The 18,667-nt window shown below is 36.8% G+C and overlaps 1 protein-coding gene across 1 annotated transcript in view; it reads left to right on the top strand.

Moving 5' to 3' along the window:
- TCEAL9 (transcription elongation factor A like 9) overlaps nucleotides 1–18,667 on the top strand; it is a 303,391-nt gene that overhangs the window by 148,162 nt on the left and 136,562 nt on the right. The gene's annotated exons all lie outside the window — the stretch shown is intronic.

Here is an 18,667-nt window from a genome sequence, read left to right as displayed (position 1 = left end):
GTGGCACTGACGCCAAAAGCAGGGCGGCAAGCACACAGCGCTACCGCTACCGCTACTGGAGGCTCACGATGTCCTGATATGCTTGTAGGATAGAGTGCTACATAGTTATCACCTCCACCCTCCAGCACAGTGCCCTCTTGTTTAAGCATATAAAATAAGTGGGTTTTCCAGGCTCGGGGTCATTGTGTCTCCATCAGAGCACAGTGTCCCACCTAGCCCAAACTCTATCTATGTCTCTGTGTTTTCCTTCATCCTTTATTGCCCCCACTCAGGTTTTCACTTCCTAGCACTGGTCGTGGCACTACCTGTCCCATTCTACTTACATGTAGTCTGTTCCCTTTATATTGCTTCCCTGAGTCTGCTCTTAGATGACCTAACTCCTAGTAAAAAAGGACACATTACCAACTCCTCTGCCCTAGAAAGGTATCTAGGATCTCTACACAAGTCCAACATAACTTCTTTGGTTCATCTTCTACACATTAAACTCAGTTTTCAAGGACACTCACAGTGAACTTGAACCAGCTTCCTGAGATCTCATCCTCCGTCATCTTCATTTTTGACCCTGAGGGATTTTGCTCTCTCCATATTAGCATGGATTCTGTTCTGTTTTTGAAAATAAGCTCTCTGATGATAACGTGGAATGGCATAGGGTGTGCTGTGTGGCAGTGGAAAGAAGGAGTCCATACATGATCAGAAAGTCTTCTATACACATTTGTTTCACTGATACCAAGGTTATAATAAAGTTTTTTCCACCATTGATCTAATCCTATCATTTCTCATTCTTCCAGGTTGAAAAGAAGAATGAAAAATTTTTAAAGATTTTATTTATTGTCCTGACCTGTGGTGGCACAGTGGATGCAGAGGACGGGAACCTTTTCGGCTGAAAGAGCTATGAACGCCACATATTTTAAAATGTAATTCCATGAGAGCCATACAACGACCCATGTATGTTAGGCATTAAACAATAAAAATTTGGTGTTGTCCCAGAGGACAGCTGTGATTGGCTCCAGCCATCCGCAACCATGAACAGGAGCGGTAGGAAATGAATGAATTGTAATACATGAGAATGTTTTATATTATTAACATTATTATTTTTATATTAAAGATTTGTCTGTAAGCCAGATGCAGCCATTAAAAGAGCCACATCTGGCTTGCGAGCCATAGGTTCTCGACCCCTGAAGGCATATACCTGGAATTCTGAGGTCGCTGGTTCAAAACCCTGGGTTTGCCTGGTCAAAACACATATGGGAGTTGATACTTCCTGCTCCTCCCTTCTCTCTCTCTCTCTCTCTCTCTCTCTCTCTCTCTCTCTCTCCTCTCTAAAATGAATAAATAAAGTCTTTAAATAAAGAGTAAGAAAATATTTTATTTATTGATTTTACAAAGGGGGGCTGGCTGAGCAAGAAATGTCAACTCATAGTTGCTTCACTTTACTTGTTCATTGTTTGCTTGTCGGTATGTGCCTTGACCCAGCAAGCTCAGGATTTCAAACCAGCGACCTTTGCATTCCAAGTCAATGATCTATCCATTCCACCACCACAAGTCAGGCAAGAATGACATTTTTAACTACACGTTTATGTTTCCCATTGGCAGGTATATTTTAGCCATGCTCACTGGTCACTTACTATATTACTCAGGTGGTCCACATGAGCAACACTTTTTTCTTGATCTTCATCTTTTTGCTGGAGGGATGAATGCTAGAACTTACTTCTTGAGACAAATTGATATATCTCCTTCAGTACATACCCTAGTTTGATCTTCTTTTTATGATATTTTCTTTGTTATTGTGTCCTGAAATTAAGAACAACACATCAATGGCCCTAATATTAGAAAAACTTCATTGTGGTTCAACTTCCTGGGAGATGAGAGGTCAAGAGCATTTGCAGACAAGAAGAAATCAAGTACAGAGGAAAAGGTTTAGGTATTGAGTTTAATCTGTGTGATGTTAGTCCCTGACCTGCCCCTTAAAGGCTAGGTGACCTGGAACAAGTTGTTAATCATTTCTAACTCTCAATTTACTCCTCTGCTCTAGGTGGATAATAATATCTATCTACCCTGAAAGTTTAGTGCTATGGTTCAAGAGTCAAAGGTGAGTTCTCCCCTGAAAAAAGCAGTTAGAGAAATTAAAGTCATGAAAATATCCAGAATAATGTCTGGAGGGACATAATATGGAGAATACCAAAAGAGAAGGGGAGAGATTTAAAGGAGATGCAGTGAATATAACTAACCCATGTTTAGTTGGAGCCCCAGTAAGAAGGAATAGTGCAGAAGTGATATTTGAAAAGATCTTGGTTGTGAAGTTTCCAAAAGTTACAAGATATTAAGACAGTATAACAGTAATAATAAGATTAAAATTATGCTTTAAGAAAAAACATTCTTAAAGAAAAGACATACATTTCATAGTAATGTTATCATAGCAAAACCTGGGAACATTTGTGACCAGAAGACTCAAACTAAAGGAAATACTGCCTGACCTGTGGTGGCGCAGTGGATAAAGCATTGACCTTGAAATGCTGAGGTTGCCGGTTTGAAACCCTGGGCTTGCCTGGTCAAGGCACATATGGGAGTTGATGCTTCCAGCTCCTCCCCCCTTCTCCCTCTCTGTCTCTCTCTCTCCCTCCCTTTCCTCTCTAAAAATGAATAAATAAATAAAAAATTAAAGGAAATACTAAAATTCTTCTCCAGGCAAAAAACACCATATTTCCCCATGTATAAGACGCTCCTATGTATAAGAAGCACCTTAATTTGGGGTCCCAAAATTTGGGGGGAAATGTATTACATAAAGTTATTAAACTCAAGTTTTATTCATCATAAAATTCATACAACTCCTCATCACTATCAAAACTCCCATCCATTAGCTTGTCTTCATCTGTGTCTGATGACGAATCACTGTCTTTATATATTGCCTTGTCCTCAGTTCCATCTATGGTATCACACACTATATAAGATGCACCCAGTTTTTAGACCCCAAATTTTTCAATAAAGGGTGAGTCTTATACATGGGGAAATATGGTATATTAACCAGATGGAGGCACACATACACAAGGAAGAAAGGCTAATGACATTTATGATTTTGTAGGCAAATCTAAAAAAATATTGGTTATATACACAATAATAATTTATTTCAAGGGTTAAATGTATATAAAATTAAAATCCATGACAATAAATTAGGAGGTAGATGGAATTACAGTGTTTCAAGGTCATTTCATTGTTTGAGGAGCTTCAAAGAACTAATTTACATTACATTAGAAAAGGCAAAAGTATAAACTGTAACCTTAAGGATGAACATTACAAGAAAGGAAAAAGAATGTTTAACACTCTAGTCAATTCAATAGTGAAATATATTAATCATGTAAGAAGAAAAGACCTCAGAACAGGCAAATAAAATTGTATAGTAGTAGTAATATGGTATACATGAACAAATTGATATTTATATTTACATTAACAGTTTCGGACAAAATATCCAAATACAAAGACAATTATTAGACTAGATAAGAAACATTCCATCAGCCTGACCAGGTGGACATGCAGGGGATAGAGTATATACCTGGGACACTGAAAACTCAGGTTTGAAACTCTGAGGTCACCAGCTTGAGAACAGGGTCACTGTTTTGAGAGTGGGATCATAGACAGGACACCATGGTCGCTGACTTGAAGCTTAAGGTTGCTGGCTTGTCCCAAGGTCTCTGGCTTGAGCAAGAGGGCACTGGCTCAGCTGAAGCTCCCACCACCACCCTCATCCTGGTCAAGGCACACATGAAAAAGCAATAAAAAAAAGCAATCAATGAACAACTAAAGTGCCACAGCAATGAGTTGATGTTTCTCATGTTTCTTCCTACCTGTCTGTCTGTCCTTGTCTATCTGTCTGTCTTTCCTTCTTACTAAAAAACATCCACCAAATGCTCTTTAAAAGCAATACATTTGGCCCTGGCCGGTTGGCTCAGTGGTAGAGCATCGGCCTGGCGTGCGGAAGTCCCGGGTTCGATTCCCGGCCAGGGCACACAGGAGAAGCGCCCATCTGCTTCTCCACCCCTCCCCCTCTCCTTCCTCTCTGTCTCTCTCTTCCCCTCCCGCAGCCGAGGCTCCACTGGAGCAAAAGATGGCCCGGGCGCTGGGGATGGCTCCTTGGCCTCAGCCCCAGGCGCTAGAGTGGCTCTGGTCGTGACAGAGCGACGCCCCAGATGGGCAGAGCATCACCCCCTGGTGGGTGTGCCGGGTGGATCCTGGCCGGGCGCATGCGGGAGTCTGACTGCCTCCCCGTTTCCAGCTTCAGAAAAATACAAAAAAAAAAAAAAAGCAATACATTCAAAATTTAATAATCTAGAAAACTTGAATAATTTGGTAAAATGTATATCATTTAGACGTGTGGAAGTTGGACTACCTTATTAGTAAAAGAAAAGGCATACTTTTTTTTTTTTTTGGCCTGACCTGTGGTGGCGCAGTGGATAAAGAGTCGACCTGGAAATGCTGAGGTTGCCGGTTCGAAACCCTGGGCTTGCCTGGTCAAGGCACATATGGGAGTTGATGCTTCCAGCTCCTCCCCCCCCCTCTCTCTCTCTGTCTCTCCCTCTCCTCTCTAAAATGAATAATAAAAAAAAAATTTTAAAAGAAAAGGCATACTTTTTATAAAGTATATTAAAGAGTGAAATGTATTTATTACAACAGGTTAAATGTAATAAAAATATATTAATACAGAATTCTAAATTTGTATGCTTGTCTTACTATAGAGCCAAAACATGCAAAACAAAAACTGGTAAAAGTAAATGAAGAAATGGAATCTAACCAGGCTGTGAAGCAGTAGATAGAGCATCAGTCTGGGATGCTGAGGACCCAGGTTTGAAACCCCAAGGTCGCCAGTCTGAGTATGGGGTTGCTGGCTTGAGCGTGTGATCATAAACATGATGCCATGGTCCTGGGTTTGAGTCCAAGGGTCAATGGCTTGAAGCCCAAGGTCACTGGCTTGAGCAGGGGGTCATTGGCTCGGCTGGAGTCCCCTGGTCAAGGCACATGTGAGAAAATAATCAATGAACAACTAAAGTGCCACAACCAATTGATGCTTCTCATCTCTCTTCCTTCTTATCTTTGTTCCTGTCTGTCTGTCTCTCTCTCTCTCTCTCATTTTCTCTCTCTTTAAAAAATTAAAAATTAAAAAATAAAATAAATAGGTAAATCCATAGTCACAGTGGAAAATTTTAACACAGCTCACTGATTGACACATAAAATGTAAAACAAAAAAATCAGCTAGATGGAGATTTTAAAATGTGAACTAAGTAAATTAACAAATTAACAGAAAACAATGCACATAACAACCACTCAAGGAACATTTCAGAATAGGTCATATGCTGGGCCACAAAGCAAGCTTCAATAAACTGCTATGGGGTGATACAATCTACCCTGAATAACCAATGTAAGATTCAAGGGTAATAGTGGGTTCTCTGGCCCCCCCCTACTCTAGTATACATCCAAAGAATGTTAATTCACACCAAATCTCACAAACCTAGATGACACTCCCCACTCTCCAAACTCTGGACCTAAGAGGACTACATGACTCAGGTTCCATCAAGCAGGAAAATAAATTTCATTTCAGGTGCATCCATAGGAGGGAAGCTTTTCCATGTGAAACCAGGATGGGTATGTCAGGGTCTACTTGGCCCATTTCCTCAAGAGCGTAGAAAACAGCCTGGGCTCTTGTCATCTTTCTTCTAAAGAGGGGGTCAGCTGGATGAACTATCTGTGGGTTGGGGTTGCAAGAGGGGACCCCAAAGACCTCTAGCCCTGGGAGAGTCCAAGGCCTCATGTTGATCAACTCACCCATGGTGTGGCCTGAAGGCAGTGACCTGTCACCAATGCCCTCACAGGCTGCTTGTTAAGAGAATTTTTGTGGTCTAGAGTTGGAGGTTTGAAGATCAAGATAGGCTTCTGAGGAAGAAAAGAGCTGGTCCCAAACAACTTCCTCAGGGGCAGACAAACAAGATGAAATTTTTATAAGAAGTACCTTTTTTAAAGGCATAAAGAAGAAATCTCTGGGGACCAGAGGAGTCTAAATTTTCTTTTATTACTGCCCTTTGAGTCTGCTACCAGCCTAACACCCAGGGAACTGTTTTCAAATGAACCACCCCTGTAGAGAAGGCCAACTAGAATCAGGAGGCCTGCAATATAGGCACTTGTATCTAAACACAGGGAACTCTGAATGCCAGGCTCAGTGATGGCTGCACTACCCTTTGTTTCCTCATTTTGTAAACCCAGAGAACTCTGAATGGCAGCTATTGGCCAGGCTCTGTACTTGCTAGATTGCATCTGTTCTTCCATGTATTCTTCACAAGGGACTCTGATACCAGCATCACCAGCTTTCCAAGGTTGCTGAGGCTTAATGTTGTGCTTGAGCTCACCTGGAGGCATTCAGATGCTAACTAGAGAAGCAGACACTAGAATTGACCTCTCTAGGCATAGCTTTACTAAATTCTTGCTGAAATATGTGGGATTTTCTTAAGTTAAGACAATGTAACAAAACGTTCTCAAAATAGTCATATGGATGGAATTCACTCCAGCCCACCCCAGAAAGATGATACCAAAAACATAAAACAACAACAACAAAAAAAACAGACCTGGAAAATACAAAGAAAATAGTAAACAGTTTGGTAGACCACTGTAATGAAAGTAGAAAAAAAATCATGACCTCTTTCTAAAAAGGAAAAAAAAAGGCAGAAAACCAGTAGGTTTTGCAAGGGGAAGGAAAGAAGAAAGGAGCCCGGCAAGGTGAAACGAGTTGTGGGGAGAAGATTTCCACTGCATCAGCCAAAACTTCTTTGAATTTTCCACTCCTTGCCCATCATCCTTCACTAAATCTCTATGCCCTTAGAGAAGAAGTCCAGCCACTGGGAGAAGTGAAGAAAAATCTGCACATAAGAGAGTGAACATTTGGGGTGAGGAATGCATACAAGAAAAGCACACAGATATACACAGATAAACTGTCAGATGAAAAGTTGAAATTTTTTTGATATAAAGCAGTCCCATGTAAACATCTTTATAGAATGGTAAATACTGTATATGTGAACTTTTCTGTCAATTAGTTTTTTGATATTTTCAGGTGTTTCAACAAATTTGCTTAAACATTAAAATATATATACTTAAAAAATAAAATCATTGTGCACCTTCCATCTATATGATTCCTTCACAATCCCTCACAGATATCCAAGATATCCAATGTAAATAGATTGGCAAACATCTTCCGGATGTATTTCTCTTTGGGTAATGTATATGACTACCTTAAAATATTTATGTATAGATATATATTTTTAAATTTTCAATCACATGAATAAGTTTCTGTAAATTAAGATTTTCACTTATTATGACATCTTCAGATTTTCATTTTTTAATTGAATTTATTGGGGTGACATTAGTTAATAAAACCATACAGGTTATTAAGTATATAACTCAATAAAACTGCATTGTAAGCTCACCAATCCAAAGTCAAGTCTCTTTCTGGCCCCATTTATCTTCCCTTTACCCACTTCCACATCCCACCACTACCGTTTCCCCATCACCATAGTATTGTCCGTATCTTTGTGTCATATATATATATATATATATATATATATATATATATATATATATATGAACTTAATCTCTTCACTTTTTCTAACCCAACCTCATAACTGCCTCCCCTCTGATAGTTGTTAGTCTGTTCTCTGAATCTATACTTTCTTTCTATTTTTATTTTATTTTATTTTTTATTTTTTGTATTTTTCTGAAGTTGGAAACGGGGAGAGACAGTCAGACAGACTCCCGCATGCGCCCGACCAGGATCCACCCGGCACGCCCACCAGGGGGCAACACTCTGCCCACCAGGGGGCGATGCTCTGCCCCTGGGGGGGGGGTCGCTCTTTTGCGACCAGAGCCACTCTAGCGCCTGGGGCAGAGGCCAAGGAGCCATCCCCAGCACCCGGGCCATCTTTGCTCCAATGGAGCCTCGGCTGCGGGAGGGGAAGAGAGAGACAGAGAGGAAGGAGAGGGGGAGGGGTGGAGAAGCAGATGGGCGCTTCTCCTGTGTGCCCTGGCCGGGAATCAAACCTGAGACTTCTGCATGCCAGGCCGACGCTCTACCACTGAGCCAACCGGCCAGGGCCTACTTTCTTTCTATTTTGTTTGTTAAATTATTTTGTTCATTAAATTCCACATATAAGTGAGATCATATGGAAAGAAACTGACTTTCTCTGACTAGTTTATTCCACTTACTATAATAATTTACAAGTCTATCCATACTGTCATAAAATGTTAGTTTTCTTTTTTTACGACCAATTAGTAGTCCATTGTGTAAATGTACCACAACCCTTTTATCTACTCATTTACTGATGGACACTTGGGATTTTTCCAGATCTTGGCTATTGTAAATAAAGCTGTAATGAATATAAGGATGTATATATTTTTTTGAATTAGTGTTTTGGGTTTCTTTGACTATATTCCCAAAAATAGAATCACTCAGTCATAAAACAGTTCAATTTTTTTTTTTTAAGGAAATTGCATACTGTTTTCCACAGTGGCTACACCAGTCTGCGTTCCCACCAAAACTGCACAAGGGTTCCTCTCCAGTACTTGTTAGTTGATTTATTGATAATATCCATTCTGACATGCATGAGGTGATAACTCAATGTGGTTTTAACTTACATCCCTCTGTTGATTAGTTCCAATGAGCATCTTATCACATATCTGTTGGCCATCTGAATGCCCTCTGTGGAGAAGTGTCTACTTAGGTTCTCTGCCATCTTTTTAATTGGATTGGTTCTTTGTTTGTTTGTTTGTTTGTTTTGTTTTGTTTTTCTCTGAGTGTTTTTTGGTGTTAAGCTGTGTAAATGCTTTATATATTTTGGAAATCAACCTTTTGTCAGATTTATCATTGGCAAATATGTTCTTCCATGCACTGGATTGCCTTTTAATTTTGTTGATGTTTTCTTTTGTTGTGCCTTTTTAGTTTGATGTAGTACCATTTCCTTATTTTTTTCCTTTGTTTCCCTTGCCAACAGAGATATATCAGCAAAAATATTGCTACAAGAAATGTCTGAGATTTTACTGCCTATGTTTTCTTCTGGGCGTATTATGGTTTCATGACTTACATTTAAGCCTTTAATTCATTTTGAGTTTATTATTCTGTATGGTATAATTTGGTGGTCTAGTTTCATTTTTTTTGTATGTACTTGTCCAATTTTCCTAACACCATTTATTGAAGAGACTGTCTTTATTACACTATACGTTCTTGCCTTCTTTGTCAAATGCAGTTTAGCATCCTTCCAGATGTTTATAAGAGAAATATTTTGCTCTTTAGGTGAATTATTTACTGTTATTTCTTGTCTCTCTCTCTACTAATTAAAAAAAGTTTTTTATGATCTTTCATATTAGCACAAATTCTGTAACACTGTTTGCAAATATTTACTCCCAGGTTTTCTAAAACTTTAATATTTTTCTTTTGGCAGTACATAAATTGTTTTAATTTTAATTATTTTAAAATACTTCAGCTATGACAAAAAATGAGAAATACATAGGGTTTCATCAAATACTCGTACGCTAAGACTTTTAGAATCAAAGTACTGAAAGTTCAAGGCATAATGGAAAAAAAAAACTTTAGAACTGATTTTACATTAATGAATAATGAGGAAAGTAATTGAATACTTGTTTTCTTCTAAGAGATACCATAAAGTGTATCTGATTTAAAATAATTCTATAAACAATAATTTTCTTCTCTCCATGGAGGTTGCTTTTCCTCTGCTTCTGCCTGAGTCTACACATCATTCCCAAGACAGTTCAATCCATGTGACTTTATCTTTAATCCTCCAGGCCTAAGGGCTGGGATTTCAGCTCTATCTCCACCATTTTCTTCAAGACCAAGCCATGAGGGAGAGAGTTGTTTGAGTACCCTATCACTGTGACATGTGCACTAAGAGAATTCAAAACAAGATATGTGACAAGGGAAAGGTTTTTAATTTAATTTAATTCCCCACTTAATTGGGGAATTTAAGTGGAGATTTAAAAATTGTCTATCTCAAAAGATTACATGTAAAATGTGAATTATTGGAAAAGTACTTGAAACATACTCTATAAGTAAGTGTTTAATATTGTTATATAAATAAATCTGATTAGTAAAAGTTTCATTCAAAGTCTATTAAAATAATTCAAATAAAAACTATACATCATTAACATAATTATTGAAAAAATACAAAAACAATTATATATTTATACATGTATATGTATACTGTATTTACATATATGTACATACATAAGCATGTATATAACACATGAAAAATAGTATATACATATTTTGGTCAAAATTTGGAAGAATATATATTGAAAACTATAAGATATTGATAAAATAAACTGAAGATGACAAAAATAAATAGACAGTTATCCTGTGTTCATGGATGGGAAAAATTAATATTGTTAAAATATTCATACTATCCTAAACCATCTATAGATTTAACATAATCCCTATTAAACATCAATGGCATTTTTCACAGAACTATGAGAAAACAATCAATGAACAACTAAGGTGCCACAACTATGAATTGATGTTTCTCATCTCTCTCCCTACCTGTCTGTCTGTGCCTGTCTCTCTCCTTTTTCCTCACTCTCTCTCTCTCGCAAAAACAAAACAAAACAAAACAAAAACAGGCATCTAAGTTGGAAAGTAAAAGTAAAACTGTCATTATTTTAAAGTGAGACTGTATATAGTAAACCCTAAAGACTCCAGCAAGAAACTACTAGAACTAATAAATGAATTCAGTAAAGTAACAAAATACAAAATTAATATTCAGAAATCAGTGGCATTTTTATACACCAATAATAAACTATCAAAAAGAGAAAAAATTTAAAATCCCATTTACAATTGCAACAAAAAAAATAAGGTACCTGGGATTAAATTTAACCAAGGAGATAAAAATTCTGTACTCAAAATTATAAAAAGAAATTGAAGAAGATACAAATAGGTGGAAGCACATATCGTGTCCATGGATAGGAAGAACTAACATCATTAAAATAGTCATACTACCCAAAGCAATCTATAGATTCAATGCAATTCTCATCAAAATATCTTTGGTGTATTTCAGAGAATTAGAACGAATATTCCAAAAATTTATATGGAACTACAAAAGAATCCAAATAGCCTTAGCAAGGTTGAGAAAAAAGAACAAAGTTGGAGGAATTACACTACCTGATATCAAACTATACTACAAAGCCATAGTAATCAAAACAGCATGGTACTGGCATACACACACACACACACACACACACACACACACACACATGCACAAAATAGACATATAGATCAATGGAACAGAATAGAGAGTCCAGAAATAAACCCACCTCTATATGGTCAATTAATATTTGACAAAGGAGGCAAGAACATACAATAAGGTAAAAACAGTCTTTTCAATAAATGGTGGAGAAATTACACAGATACATGCAAATAAATGAAAAGAGACCATCAACTTATACCATGCACAAGAAGAAACTCAAAATGGATTAAAGACTTAAATGCAAGACTTAAAACCATAAAAATCTTAGAAGAAAACATAGGCAGTACACCTGACTGGTGGTGCTGTAGATAAAGCTCTGACTTGGGACGCTGAGATCCCAGATTCAAAACACCAAGGTCACTGCCTTCAGTGCAGGCTCATCCAGCTTGAGCATGGGCTCACCAGCTTGAGCACAGTGTCACCAGCTTGAACATGGTATCATCAACATGATCTCATGGTTGCTGGCTTCAGTCCAAAGGTCACTGGTTTGAAGCCCAAGGTCAGTGGATTGAGTCCAAGAATGCTGGCTTGAACAAGGATCACTGGCTGAGCTGGAACCCCCTGGTCAAGACACCTATGAGAAGCAATCAATGAACAACATCTAAAATGCTGCAACTACGAATCGATGCTACTCATCTGTCTCCCTTCTTGTCTGTCTATCTGTCTGTCTCTCTCACAAAAAATTAATTAATTAGTTAATTAATTAATTTTAAAAATAGAAAACATTGCAGTAAAATCTCAGAAATCTTTGGTAGTGGTATTTTTGCAAATATATCTCCTTGGTCAAGGAAACAAAGGAAAAAGTAAAGAAATGCTATTACTTTAAACTAAAAAGCTTTTACACAGAAATGAAATCATCAACAAAATGAAAAGAACTCATGAATGGGAAAAGATATTTGCCTGTGATACATTTGATAATGGGTTAATATCTAAAATGTATAAAGAACTCAAATAACACCAAAAAAAACCCCAATCTAATTAAAAATGGATAAAGGATCTGCCTGACCAGGAGGTGGCACCGTGGATAGAACATTGGACTGGGACGCTGAGGAACCAGGTTTGAAACCTCAAGTTCGCCAGCTTGAGATTGTACTCATCTGGTTAGAGCAAGGCTCACCAACTTGGACCCAAGGTCGCTGGCTCGAGCAAGGGGTTACTCGGTCTGCTGAAGGCCCCAGGACAAGGTACATATGAGAAAGCAATCAATGAACAACTAAGGTGCTGCGACAAAGAATTGGTGCTTCTCATCTCTCTCCCTTCCTCTCTGTCTGTCCCTATCTGTCCCTCTCTCTGTCTTTGTCACACAAAAAAGTGGGTAAACGATCTGAGTAGACGTTTCTCCAAAGAGGACATTCAGATAGCCAATAGACTAATGAAAGATGCTCAATGTCACTAATTATCAGAGAGATGCAAAATAAAACTACAATGACTTATTATTCATGCCTGTCAGAATAGCTATCATAAATCTTCAAATAAGTGTTGGCAAGGATGTGCACTGCCGGTGGGAAAGTAGACTAATACAGCCACTGTGGAAAATAGTATGAAGGTTCCTCAAAAAACTAAAAATGGTACTGCCTTATGACCTAGCAATCCCACTTTTGGCAATATAGCTGAAGAAACTCAAAACACTAACTTGAAAGAACATATGCACCCTTATGTTCATTGCAGCTTTATTTACAATAGCTAAGATTTAGAAATAGCCCAAGTGCCCATTAGTAGACAAATGGATAAAAAAAAGTTATGGCACATTTACATAATGGAATACTATTTAACCATAAAAAATGAAATTTTACCATTTTCTAAGTGACATAAGTCAATGAAAGTAGAAAAAATGTCATATGAGTTCACTTATATGTGAAATCTAGTGAACAAACACAATAGAGAAACTCATAGATACAGAGAGCAGATTGACAGCTGTCTGAGGGGATGGGGGTTGAGGAACTGGGTGAAAAAGTGAAGGAATTTATTTTAAAAAATAACTCATAGACACATAAAATAGTATGGTCATTAGCAAAGGGAAAAGTGGGTGGGGGAAGTAGAAGAGGGTAAAGGGGAAATAAATGGTGATAAAAGGAAACTTGATTTTGAGTGGTGAACACACAATACAATATACAGCGGAGGTATTGTGTAATTGTACACTTGAAACCTATATAATTTTATTAACCAATGTTGCCCTAATCAATTCAATAAAAATTAAAAGTTTAAAAAATAAGACTTGTAGGAATTCATTTCTAGCTCTCTAAAAAGTCCATTTATTTTACTTCTTAAATTTATTTATTCATTTTAGAGAGAAGAGTGTGTGTGTGTGAGAGAGAGAGAGAGACAGAGAGAGAGAGAGAGAAAGAGAGAGAAGGGAGAGGAGCAAGAAATATCAACTCCCATATGTCCCTTGACCAAGCAAGCCCAGGGTTTTGAACCGGCAACCTCAGTGTTCCAGGTCGATGCTTTATCCACTGCACCACCACAGGTCAGGCAATGTTCATTTATTTTATATCTACAGAATTGTTTTTTTGGTAGACCAGCTGTTTGCCAATAAGGTCCTTTTCATCTATAAATTAACATTATAGGGTATCTATTTCTAAAATATCTACTATTTTTAAAGACTACAAAGCATGTCCACTACCATAATAAGTAAAATCTCTCTTTCTCAAGGAAAATAGTTTTAAAGCATATAGACTGTTTGAACTTGTGGAATTTAAGTTGGATTCCAGATAAATTACAATTTTAGTAACAAAAAAGAGAAAGTTGTATTTAACTTTTCTGACCTTATCTGTGAATATGTGTGTGTTTCCAGTAGCAGTATTATTTCAAAAAAGGAAGTCTTTTTCTTTCTGTATGAATTGTTACAAGGTACATGTAATATTGAACAACTCGAGAGCAGTCAGCTAATCCTTTTCTTGGCTCGTTAACGTCTCTTTAAAATCCTGAAAAAAGTTTTGGAGAAATATCATATGAATTTCTTTGTTAGTTTAATTTCTTTTTTCATTCTCATTTTCAATGTATTTCCAAATTATAGAAGGACATTCTTCTACCTCACAAACACTTTGGAAGTGTGATTTTATGTCTTGCCAAAATTTTAACTCCTTTTCTATGGCCGGCAACAATGATAGCCATCTTGTAAAGCACATGCCTAAGGATGCTATCTCCTTTCATTTCTGTATAGTCCAAAATCTCAGTGAGAGCTTCTGCTTGTTTTGTGGAAACTGAAAAGTGACCCAACCTTTTTTTGTGACATTCTCAAAATCCTAGGAGAGTAAATCACCTATCTTTTTACAATTTACATGTTATTTACAAGTAGTACACCACACTTAACAAGTAAGATCCTTTCATTTTCTTTGGTATAAATTGAATGCAATTTGCCAAATTTTATATTTGCTCTGTCTTCCAAATATGCACATAAATGATCAAACTCTAGTTTGAATATGGACAAAATATAACATCCTTAGTTTTATGTTTTCTGTGGTCACATTAAAATCTTTAAAAAATAAGAAATATAATTTAAATCTCAATTTTTCTCAAAGAAAAGTATCTAAGAGATAAGGGAATTTTAGTTGTTTTATTGGCCATGACTTGAGATATAACTTTATCTACTGTATAAAGCATGATTGTTGATAAGATCTGACAGAATCGGTCCTCCATTGTAATGGGCCTTCACATTTGTTACCAAAGTTTCCTTTTTTGTTAATTCACAGGACATTTTAGTTGCAATTCTAGATCACGGAGTATAATTTTACTCAATTGCATACAGCAATCAAAATCACAGTATTATTGCAAGTTCATGGGTTTGGTATACCCAAGCTAATTCAACTGCTATTATTTTTAACTCAGTGTAGTGTCTTTTTGTAAAATGGAGGCGATGGAGACTGATTTAGAAAAACTTGCTTCTCTTGTCCTGTAATTGAGAGATTCAATCTTTATATGTGATTCCGCATCACCTTCTTTGCCATGCTTAATTCTAAATTATTTTCTGCATATTGTGCAAGGTGTTCTATTTTAGTATTTACTTTCCTAAGTCTAGTTTTATGTGTTTTTCCATCTGTCATTAAAATAACATAGTCATTTAGTCTTCTTTTTTAGTGATGTCCAGGTCATGCAACCTTTGATATTTTAATTGTTCCCATTTTCATTATATGAACTTGTAAAAAACAAAGTCACTATCTTTACAATGTTAATAATTAAATAGTACTATCTCAATAAAAAACACAATGGCTAATCTACCAGGAAAGTTAAAACATATGTTATTGTTTGTGCTTATGACACACACTTAAGATGCTCCAATGAGAGTGATGCAACAATAGATGATGCATTATTGTGAACCCAAAATACACTTTCCAACATCCATAGTGGAGAAAAACTACCAATACAGTCTAGAAAAAATGAATTTTTTTTTATCCATTCAACATTAAAAAACAGTGTAGCTTTTGTTCTGTAATTTTGGGGCAAGCTTATAGATTTTGCTCCTCAATCTTCTGCAACCATTGCCAAAACCACAAGTTTTACATTTGAGGATGGATTAACCATCATGCAAGGCTTTCAGCGTTAAAACCAAGATGATTTCCAGGAACACTGCAATGGTCAGCCACCATTACTTGGAGCCTAAGTGGGGAGAGGAGAAGGACCTTCATGCAGGGAGCAGGTTGGCTTGAATTGTGTGAGCACAGGAATTTAAGGAAGGTTTTTTTTCATGGTGGGCGAGGTAGCAGAAATGGACTATTCAGTGTATAAGTGCTTGAGTCAGGCAAGGAAGCCTTCAGTAAAGGAGAAGGTGTTTTCAATGAGAAATTGTCTATGTACAGGTGATCGGTGATTGCATAAAGATGTATTGGACACATAAGTAAATATATTAAAGAAATTGCGAAACAGGTTTCTCACTATTAGAAAAGGGAGTTACGAATATGAAAATGGAGAAAACTGGAATGAACCCAAGAATGTTGGATTGGAATTGGAGTTATGAATGGGAACCAATAATTTCCAAGGTGTTTAAAGAGATTTGGGGAAAAAATCAGATGTGAAAATGTTTGTGTGCATACCCTCTCTCTGTCCACTGAACCTGGAAGCAGCAACACTCTAATAGAAATGGGCCACCTAGTGTTTATATCTTGCCTTCTAAATCATTTTCCATATTAAAAAGAATCAGGGCTCCTTGAAGAAATGTTTAATTCCAAATTTGAGACAAGAAAAGTACAAGATGAGTTTAGGATATTACGTGCCACATAGCAAGGAACTGCTCAAAGAAGATTGGGAGCATATTCAAAGGACAGAGAAAGCAGCTTGAAGAGAACAATTTGAGTATTAAAACACATAGCAATAAAATATGTTATAGCCAATTCAATTACACAAGAAAACATGAGTCGATGATATAAATGTATTATCAATAATTAAATTTAGTAATAATTTAAGTAGTGATTAATAAATTTAAAGCTTTAATGAGGAATAGTATATTTGCATAGTGCCAAATACTTATTAATTGCAGAGGGAGTTTCTTTATAGTGGGAAAGGCTGGAAAACAACACCTCAATAAGCTGATCAAAGTAGAATATTATAATAAGAAAATCCAATTACACATTGTCTGCTAGGATGCAATGAGGAAAACACAGATTCACCTCTATAATATCCTTACATGTAATCAGGAAGGAAACTTCAGACAAACCCAAATCAAGGGGCAATGTACAAAGTAACTGGCCCATACTCCAAAAACGCCAACTTCATGAGAGTCAAGGCAAAACTGAGGAACTTTTCTAGACTGTAGACTAGAGACATGATAATACAGGATTCCATCCTGGATCTTTCTGCTATGAAGAACATCACTGGGACAACTGGTGAAATCTGAACAGGGTCTGAGGCTTAGCTTTTGGTTACCTTCTCAATGATTATTTCCTGATTTTGATGATTGTCTTGTGGTTATATAGGACAGAGATTTTCAACCAGTGGGCCACAGGCGGCACACTGGTGTGCCGCAATAATTTTTAAAACATGCAATTACCTGCTTGACCTGTGGTGATGCAGTGGATAAAGCATCAACCTGGAATGCTGAGTTCGCCAGTTTAAAACCCTGGGCTTACTCGGTCAAGGCACATATGGGAGTTGATGCTTCTTGCTTCTCTCTGTCTTTTTCCTCTCTCTAAAATGCATAAATAAAATCTTTAAAAAAGAAACATGCAATTACCTATTTAATCAGGAGCAGTGACCTCTTTTCTCTTAGATTGTCAAATAAAAAATGACAACAGCTAACACAATAAGTCATCTTGTGTGCATAAATAAAAATAATAACTATTTTTTTCAAATTAACAAAAAATATATATTTTGGTGGGCTGCAGAATTTTAAGAATTAGTATTATGAGATCAAAAAAAGTTAAAAATCACTGATATAGGAGAATGTTTTTTTCTGTAAGATATTCACACTAAAGTATTTGGGAGTTCTGGGGCATCTTGTTAGTAACTTACTTGCATAATATGCAGAGAAATGGAGGAATTCTTTGTTTCACACCAGCAACTTTTCTGCAAGTTTGTAATGTTTTTCAACAACAAAAAACAAGGAGCAAATATTGTTTTTATTAGAAACAAAATAAATATGGGTTTACACTGCAGATAAGGACTGAAAGGAACCCTTTTGGGTTTTAGAACAATGATGCCATCAGTGACCCTGGTGAGAGCAGATTCAGTGGAATGGAGAGCAAATAGGAGTGGGTTGAGGAGCTTGATAAGGGGAGACAGTGAATAATGTGTCCACCACTTTGAAAAATTTGTTGTTTGTGAAAATGAGAAAAGGAAAGGGGAGGATGTAGCTTACAGCAATCAACTTGTAGAAGGGTTTTTCTGTATATTTGATTGCCTAGATATTGGAAAAAAAACAGTGTATATTAATGATGAAAAAGGAAAATGAAGTAAAGAAAATTAGAGGGATCAAGGCTTAAAAGTTCACATGAAAAGAAACACTCAGCCTTTAGTTTGTCTCTCCTGCATTGCAATGTGCAAACACACAATTCAATATTTTCAGAGGGCTAAAGATGTGGGACATATAAACAATGGAATACTACTCAGCCATAAGAAATGATGACATAGTGACATTTATAACATGGATGGAGCTTAGGAACATTATACTAAGTGAAATAAGTAAATCAGGACTATATGATCTCACACATAGGTAGGATATAAACGCAAGACTCATAGACATAGATAAAAGTTAAATGGTTACCAGACGTAAGGGACTGGAGGAATGAAGGTTGAGGGGAGGGGAGTAAAGAGGGACAAATATATGGTGAAGGAAAATGATTAGGCATTGGGTATGTATATACAACACAATCAACAGTTCAAATGCTATAGAAATGTTTACCTGAAACCTATGTACTCTTATTAATCAATGTCACCCCATTAAATTTAATTAC

This window comes from Saccopteryx leptura, chromosome X (assembly GCF_036850995.1).
Source record: "Saccopteryx leptura isolate mSacLep1 chromosome X, mSacLep1_pri_phased_curated, whole genome shotgun sequence".
Lineage (NCBI taxonomy): Eukaryota > Metazoa > Chordata > Mammalia > Chiroptera > Emballonuridae > Saccopteryx > Saccopteryx leptura.
The sequence above is the reverse complement of the archived record's forward strand: the minus strand, read 5'-3'. Positions and strand labels throughout refer to the sequence as shown.